The sequence below is a fragment of the Arachis ipaensis genome, chromosome B03, assembly GCF_000816755.2.
Source record: "Arachis ipaensis cultivar K30076 chromosome B03, Araip1.1, whole genome shotgun sequence".
Taxonomy (NCBI): domain Eukaryota; kingdom Viridiplantae; phylum Streptophyta; class Magnoliopsida; order Fabales; family Fabaceae; genus Arachis; species Arachis ipaensis.
In genome coordinates, this window is record NC_029787.2 from 26,931,890 (window position 1) to 26,939,399 (window position 7,510).

The following is a 7,510-nucleotide window of genomic DNA, read 5'->3' on the forward strand; positions in this document are numbered from 1 at the left end:
TAATTTAACTCATTTTTATATGTATTTTATATTTTAATATATATTTTGTATAGTTAGTATACACCTAATAAAATTATTTATATAAACAACAATAATAAATTCTAGGTGGTTAGGTGGTTGTTTATAGAAACAAAAACTTCATTAAACTTTATTAAACCCTAGTTTGCTACCATATGTGTACCATTCTATTCTACTACAATATACTCAAACTATGTCAACTAAAATTTACGTTAATTTGTTTCTATGCTTATAAATTTAGTTTGTTGTGTTGGCTTGCTTGATGTATGGTTATAACTTATCTTGAAAGTTCCAAGCATTATTAGTACATAAATAATTATTTACATATAGCTTGACCTTAATAATTGTTAGTTGCCCTTGCCCTTTTCTCAAAGTAAAAGTAATTAAAATAATATAGGGCCTTCAATATATTATAATTAGAAACATATTATTGAAATTCCTTTTTTTTTTCCTTGAATTAAACAAATTGGTAGTCTATAAGTAATTGAGCTTTCATGATTCTGTTTTACATGTGAAAGAGTATGTAAGGAAAAGAATTTTCCCTGTTAGGACAATGAATGCGCCATGTATATCATCACTATGAGATACAGTTGTATATCATGTTATACAGTTATAGTATATATGAGCATCATATTATATATCTAAGGTATAGTCAAATTCACACAAAATACAAAGAAGCAATAATGTTTAATAATTTATGGGAACAAGGTGGCCCAATCAGATGAACTGGCAGTCCAATTTGTTTAGTCAGGATGCATCATGGAAATGGACAGGAAGATATTATCAATCACCAAAACCAAAGTTGGTGCAATAAGAAAGAAACATAATCAAGAGACTAACAAACAAAGCAAGACATATATCATGATTTAGGGAAAATTAACCCTGGTTAGATCACAAAGGGTAAAGTGGTCATTCCACCCTGTGAAGGAAAAGACAATGTACTATTTATTGAAAGAGGGAGTAACATGTGTTTTGAGAGTAACGGCTGCATTATTTGCAGTCACAAAAGGTCAGAAAACTAGCAACCCAGCTGCCTGTATGGAATATCAGCGAACAATGATTTGGGTTTCCGTTTTTCCTGTTTTAAATTTCTTCTGGTTATACTCGGAAAGAGATTCAAATGTTCAAATCATCACCATTACAAGCTTACCTTGCTCAAGGAATAGGCTTAACTTGGGAATGGGGCTCGTTTTTATCTTCCGGCTGTTACGCCATTTTATTTATTGTTTTTTCTGTAATATTTATTTATCACTTTGTTATTTATCATTTATTACTTATACACTTAATTTCTAAAGTTGCTAAATTCTATTTAGGCAATAATTTATCAGCTTTTAAATTTTAAAAATCAATTAAAATTAAATTTTTTTATATATTTTTTTATTTTTTAAAAAAAATAATTTTCAATTCAAATTAAATTTAATCTTCATTCTTAAAATTTCTTCACTCACCAAATCTCCTAAATATTTTTACATGAGCCAAAAATGCTAATGTCCAAAAATACACTGCAAAAGAAAAATAATAAAATAAAACAAAAGACCAATAATAAATCAAGAAAGTTTAATAAATTAGACAGGTTATCTAACTTTTTGGTAATCTAGATCCGATGCATGCAAGAGATAAGAGTTGGAAAACTTTATAAAATTGGATTTTTATGAAAAATTATTTATCGATCTTTTCAACGGTTAAGAAATGGTTGAAAAATTAATTTTTTAGCAAAAGATATGAAGGCAGGCTTGAAATTTAGGCTAAAAAAACTGATTTCTACAGCATATCAGCTTTTCCAAAGTTTGATATGCTATGCGTACACGGACACCATCGTGCGTACGCGGAAGTTGGCCACTGCCAACACTCAAGTGTATACGAACATGGGCTACATACGCGACGCAAGTCTTGCGTACGCGAGCAAGTACCACTACCCAAATCTTTCGCGTACGTGAAGCTTGTCCGCATATGCAACTTTGTCAAATTTACACTCATGCATACGCGAGCATGTGCATGCGTACGCGACCACCTTGTTTTTTTAAAAAGTGAATTTTTAAGCTCTCAACCATTTCTCGAGCCTTCTAAAACTTTATAAACCCCGATAAGAGTCTAGAGCCTGTGTAATTAAGGATGGAGGAGTTAGAAACGAGAATTTGAGAGATGAGTTGATGAATTGGAAAGAGAGGAATAAAGTGTGAAAGTGATGTATGTAGAGGATGAATGTGATAATTGATTATTATGATGAATGATGATGATGAATGATGATGATGAATGAGATTAATTAAAATTGAATATGAATCGAGAAGAGATTGAAGATGAGATTGTTAATGAGATTGATAACGAAATGATAATGATATTGATGTTAAACATGATCCTGATTGTGATATACCTGCCTGGGTAGATGCAATGGCAATAATCCACTTGCTCCGGGTTTGGTTTGAGTTTCTTGGGGTAAATACAGTGGTTCGCCCCCACTTGCTCCTGGTCAAGAATGATATGATATTTGAGAAATTATCTGAGTTTCAGATTTTCCTGTGTAGATGCAACGGGTCAGCTCTACTTGCCCCAAGTTGAGATCTGAGATTCTGTTGACTCTTTAATGCAAGTTGTGATCAAACACTTAAACTCTCTGGATTCCCCCAATGAGATGAAATTGATTGAATGATAAATGGTTATGAATATATGCATAAACTCTTGGGGATGCGCACTTAGGGACTGTCTAGGGTTCACTATTGAACATGTCGGGTTGGCTTAATAACCGACAGATGAGACTCATCAGCCATAGGGCAGGCATATATCATTTGCATTTGTGTGTATTGTTTGGGTGTGAATCTTGTTTTTGGTTTGCCTACTTAAGTAATTGCATCTATCTGCTATTTGATCTAATTGCTCTATCTGTACTCTCTGTTTGTGTATGCTTTGCATTGTTTTGTCTGTGCTTGAAAACCTAAGAGATCTCTCATGGTGGCGGTGGTGACGCATTGCCTTATTACTCAAATTTATGCATTGGTTGGATAGGAGTGAGCGATTTAAGTTGGGTAGGAAGTCCTTAGGTACATCGTTGGTCCTTTTTATTTCTTTAAACTACTAACATTACTGATTTGTAAATTAAAGGAGTTTCTTTATGAATTTTTAAAGTAAGTTTTTTCACAAAGCTTTTTCAAAATGTTATTTCAAGGATAAACTATTTTATAATGAAATTAATTCTATTTGCAAGTATCTCTTTACTTTGATGGTATTCCATTCCCTATTGAGAACCTGCGAGGATGATGTTCTCATCCCCTACAGATTTTCTTTTCAGTGACAGGTTCAGGAAGATTTGGCGCGAAGCCATGACCGATCTACAAAGCTTTATTTATATGTGTTGTATATTCTGTTGTTGGTTTAGTTGAGATTTTACCCCTCGTCATTTGTTATTTTAAGCTTTTAAAGGGAAATGACTTGTATTTTGAGGATGGAATGAATAACGATATATATGTATTATATTTTGTGATTATACTTATGTGTGTTACGTGGTTGAAAGAAAAAGACTTTTCATTTTCATAGTTAAAAATTCGGTTTATATTCGTGAAGGCTCAATATTAAATAAATATAATATGAAATTAAAGGAGTAGAGGTAGGTGACGCCTAGACTTTTAATGCGATCATGAGGCGCTAAAAGTTAGGGTGTTATATTATGGTATCAGAGCAGTTCATCTTGATTAGAGCCTTGGGAATGAACTGACTATTCTTCATTGCATTTTCTGAGTATCTATCATGTTGTAGGTCTTTTTCGGATAATAAGAATTAGAGTTTTATGCACATGACTGTCTATTGATTAACACTATTAGCTTACCGTTGTATATCTGCTGATGTTAAGTTTGGCTAGCTTAATGTTGATGGTTTATATGTACGGGAAAGTGAATGGGTTATCATAGATACAATTGAATTGATAAGTGATATAATCCACGGGTTTTGGGAGCATTAGAAATTAATTATTGTAGTTAGTTCCGTTTTCGCGTATGATCCCTATTCGTGCTTGGTGTTACCTCTTTCTCTATCAATTGCATTGGAATTCCTTGTTCTTTATTTCCTTCATGAAATGTGATTTATTTAATTGCCAACCTTATCTTACCATTCATACATTGTCTTTGCTTGGTTCTGTATCCGGTTGTTGCTTGAAAACTTTTGATTGCCCTTATCACTGTTAATAGCCATATTTATGAATTCTATACTCTTTGACTTGATCTTGGATTTGTTCTGGTGCAACAAATGATTCACAGATCTCTAAAAACAATAACCATTGACTTTAGCTACCCTTACTTGTGAGCTTTGTATTCCTTTCTAATTTGTTGGTGTCAACGGATGCGCTATGACTCGTGCCACATTATCTGATGTATCATTTGTTTTTCTTTTCTTCTTCTGGAATTACTTGCTTCACTACTTCTTGAAATCCAATTTGAAATTTGGATTCTCTTTGAAGAAGTTTCAAGTCAATCTTCTCTTGCTTGATTGTATCCACAACCATTCTTTAAATTTGACGAAGATGTTTTAAATTTAGCATTGCCCTTATTCATATGAATTTTTGAAAGCTTATGTATTTTGGGACCTTACCCCAAATTCTCCTTCTTGAACAAATTTTGAATTCCTTTTAACTTTACCGTAATTTTACTACATTGACTGGTGCGGATTTTCAAAATCATAAACTAACCGGCAAGTGCACGGGTCGTACCAAGTAATACCTCAGGTGAGTGAGGGTCGATCCCACGAGGATTGATGGACCAAGCAACAATAATTGAATGATTTACTTAGTCAGACAAGCACGAAGGAGTGTTTTGGGGTCAAATGCATTAAACAGTACTCATAGTAGTTAAAAAAGCAAATAGTAAATGGGTTGTGAAGATTATATGGAAAAACAGTTAAGGTTTCAGAGATATTTACTTTTCTGAATTAACAATTCTTACCAACTACTGTAATCATGCAAGATTCAATTCATGGCAAGCTTTAATTGATTAAACCCTAATTCCTTAGTGATTTAATCTCCTCTAACCTAATCAACCGCCAATTCCTTGGTCACTTAATTTAGATTAAACGTTTAAGTCCAATTATAGCTTATTAGCCACACAAACCCTAAATACCCAAAGACAAGATGATTATATGTCACATATCACATTAAGTCCAGGTAATTAGAGAATTATGAGGATTTACTTTCAAGCTATTATTCAAGTGAGTTAACTTTTCCAAAATTCAACAAGAATTCAAGTAGAAAAAGAGTTATCTTCCAATATACTCTAATCCCTAAGATGAAAAACGAAAATAATAATCCTTGAATTTAAATCAATACATTAATCAAAGTAGAACGACAATAGTGTTAATCCATCAAAATAAATAGAGCCCCTAACCTTAACATAGGAGGTTTAGTGGCTCATGGCTTAGAGAAAAACTAGGGTTCCAAAAAGTGTGTAAAGTGTGGAATGAGGAAGAGAGAGCAGAGGAGAAGAAATCCGCAAGGGCTGAATCTTTTCTCGTTTTATATTTAACCTAATGATTTGAAAATAAAATAAAATAATAACTACTAAAACCTAAAAGATTGTGTTTTGTTTTAGTAATAATGAAAAGAAAAGAAAATAAAATAAATAATAACTAAAATTAAGCCAACGAAACCCTTCCTTGTAATCCAAATTCGCGCTACTGGCGCTAAACGCCATCCTCGACGTTTAGCGCCACTGAGGCAGAGAAAAATTGTGTGGTGTCTGACTTCCTAGCGCTAAACATCAGGCTCGGCATTTAGCACCACTGATGCGCATGTACGCAAACTCCCACACTATTTCGTACAATAGCAGCAGTACCAGCAAGTGCTTTTCTCTGTCTCTGAATCAGACTTCTGCTCCAGCTCCTCAATTTCAGCCAGAAATTACCTGAAATTTTTCAAAAATACAAAAATTTATAGTAGAATCCAAAAATGTGAATTTAACACTAAAATCTATAAAAATTTAATAAAACTAAATAAAAATTACTAAAAACTATATGAAAGTGATGCCTAAAAAGCGTATAAAATATCCGCTCATCACAATACCAAACTTAAACCATTGCTTGTTTCCAAGCAACTAAAAACACAGTAGGATACAAAAGAAAATTAAGATACAATAAATTTCTAAGTTTCAAATGAAGCTTAGTTAAAATCAGATGAGCGGGACTTAGTAGCTTTTTGCTTCTGAATAGTTTTGGCATCTCACTATCCATTGAAACTCAGAGATGTTGGCATCTATAGGAACTTAGAATCCAGATGATATTGTTGACTCTCCTAGTTAAGCTTATTTTGATTATTGAACACAGCTTTCTGAGTCTTGGCCGTGACTCTAAGCACTCTGTTTTCTAGTATTACCACCGGATACATTCATGTCACAGACACTTTAACTGGGTGAACCTTTTTAGATTGTGACTCAGCTTTGCTAGAGTCCCCAGATAGACGTGTCCAGAGTTCTTAAGCACACTCTTTTTGCTTTAGACCACGACTTTAACCGCTCAGTCTCAAGCTTTTCACTTGACACCTTCACGCCACAAGCACATCGTTAGGGACAGCTTAGATTGAGCTGCTTAGGCCAAGATTTTATTCCTTTGAACCCTCCTAACTATTGATGCTCAAAGCCTTGAGCCCTTTTACCCTTGCCTTTTGGTTTTAAGGGCTATTGGATTTTTCAATCTGCCCTCATTTTCCTGCATTTTTGGGCAGTAATGGATTTTTCTTTTTCTTTTTCACCAATTTTTCTTTCTTGCATGCATATAATTTTTTTCTTTTGCGACATGCTTTTTCTTTTGCTTTTTGCTGCTTTTTCTTGCTTCAAGAATCAATTTTTAGATTTTTCAGATTATCAATAGTATTTTTCCTTTTTCCTTATTCTTTCGAGAGCCAACATTCTAAAATTTTAACTTCAAATATGCACTGTTTAATCATACATTCAGAAAACAAGAGCAAATGACACCACATCAAACTAATCAAATTAATCTTATTTTAAACTTGAAATTCATTAATCTCTCAATTCTTAAAAAAAATTATTTAAGCAAGGTAAGAGATATATGGAATATTTTACATCTTTAAGACATCAATGCAAATGATCATGCAACAAGAGAGCAGATAAATAAACAGACAAAAAATAGAAAAAAATAATAGGAAAGGAGTAAAAGAGAATGAATCCACCTGAATGATGGTGGCCAGTGCTCCTTCTTGAGGATCTCATGTAATGCTTGATCTCTTCTATGTCACTCCTTTGTCTTTGTTGAGGCGGCTGCACAGGCTCATGTGCATGCTCTCTAGTTTGCTCCATCCTCTTCTTCTATACTTAAGAGTGGTAGAAGTCATAAAGCAGAGCTTTTGCAACTCTAAACTTAAGATTTTTGCTCGCCCTCGAGCAAATATGATCAATGGAGAGGAAGAAGGTGGGGTAGGTGGAGCTTCTGTGGGACCTCTTGGTCTTGAGAGACTAGTGAATTCCAGATTCCCTACTTGTCTGCATTGGCATTTGAACACCCA